Source organism: Lepeophtheirus salmonis, chromosome 14, assembly GCF_016086655.4.
Source record: "Lepeophtheirus salmonis chromosome 14, UVic_Lsal_1.4, whole genome shotgun sequence".
Classification (NCBI taxonomy): domain Eukaryota; kingdom Metazoa; phylum Arthropoda; class Copepoda; order Siphonostomatoida; family Caligidae; genus Lepeophtheirus; species Lepeophtheirus salmonis.
This window is the reverse complement of record NC_052144.2, coordinates 30,338,298-30,340,017: the sequence shown is the minus strand read 5'-3', so window position 1 is coordinate 30,340,017 and position 1,720 is coordinate 30,338,298.

Here is a 1,720-nt window from a genome sequence, read left to right as displayed (position 1 = left end):
GGCTCGAATTTAGCTGCTATTTGAAAAATAATTGCATCATTATCCCAAAGTGTTTAATTATTATTTATTTGACGATCAAAAATTGATTTATAACTTAACTCTAGAACGACAATGCTATAATTTTTATATTATTTAATTTTCAAACTTTAGCTTTCCAAACTTTATTTTATGATATTAAATATGTGAAACTACGTCCAGACAATTTTCTGAACCATGTTCTTTTTAGTTATCCTAAAACGGGTACTTCAGTAGACAGCGGAATCATTTTTGTACCAACTGAGTTTTACTTATTTTAACATGTACTCAGGGATATCAGAGCTCATTTTTACAGCATGATAATATTTTTGTTGTAATTATAGTAATTAGAACAGACTCAGACATCTTTATTCCATTGATGGGCAGCAAAGTTTTTAAGCTCTGGCAGGACCATTTTTGATACCAACAACTCCATCAATGGAGTTGTTTTATAGCACAGTCGTTGTAGTGTGCATTTACTATTATTTGGTAAAAAGAAATTGAGAATGTTCATTAAAGCTTTTTGTTTAATTTTAAATAATTTTGGCAAATTTACTCATTCACATCACTAAAGAATAGGTGAAATCATTTTTAATACCAATAGTTTGCTAATGGAGTTGCAATACATACTATCATTGATATAGTGCTAAAAGACATAATTGCCGTTCAGTGGATCAACATTTCGAACTCACTAAAAAGAACAAATAGAAGAAATATAAAATGCAATGTATATTAGGTCAGTCAGAGCTATTTTTTATTTATTTAAATTTTTTACAAATTTTGTACTAGTTTTTAAAAGAAGAATTTTGCATATATAGTTTTTTTATCTATTATAAAATTGCTCAGATAGAGTTTAAACCATTAAGTATGAGTTGAAATTAAAGTATTACCATTACTCCATCGTACATAGGAATGATCTTTGAAGTTCCTTACATATGTATTATGAATATTTCCTTCCTTGGGAATGATTGTGAATTGAACCTACGCACATTGAGTTCAAGATAATCGTTTCTCAGAAGCACGTTGACCACTGAGCTACGTTGCTCCATTCTGTGTGTAAGCTTATAAAAACCAAGAGGTGAAATTTATGTTGGACTGAAGAACTCTTATATGATCTATTTTCATTAAAATAAGAATAGAATAAAGTTCACAAATGAATACACAAAATTTATTTAATATTTTTGTACAACACGTTCTGTCATTAATCTCATTATGGTAATCTCTTCAAAAAGCTCTCTCTCATACATACATATGTAGATCGTAGATGGTACCTTTAATCCTCTCTTCATCATTTCAAGGACAGGAAATCGTAATGGTGTCAAAAAAAAAAAGGGGGGGTGAAAGGTGTTTCTTTCATCAAAAGTGTATTATAAAAAATGGTTTTTGTTGTGCGGTAAAGAGGCTGTTTTTTCCTCATATTTTAATAGTTTGATAAATTGAGAATTGTTGTTTGATTCATGAAAGTGAAAGGTTCATTGCACGATTTGAAGCTGTGGTATACTTATTTATCTTTAAAACAAGAACAAAAATATGGATTACATATTTCTGTACCATAAACATATTGAAGACTTTTTTTTTTTGTCCAACCAACAAACAAAAAACTACAAACATGTTCAAAATGTAACACATGTTTCTACAAACGAAGGAAAAAAAAAACAATTGCGACATGACCATACATACTTTTTGGATATTTAAGGACAAAAAG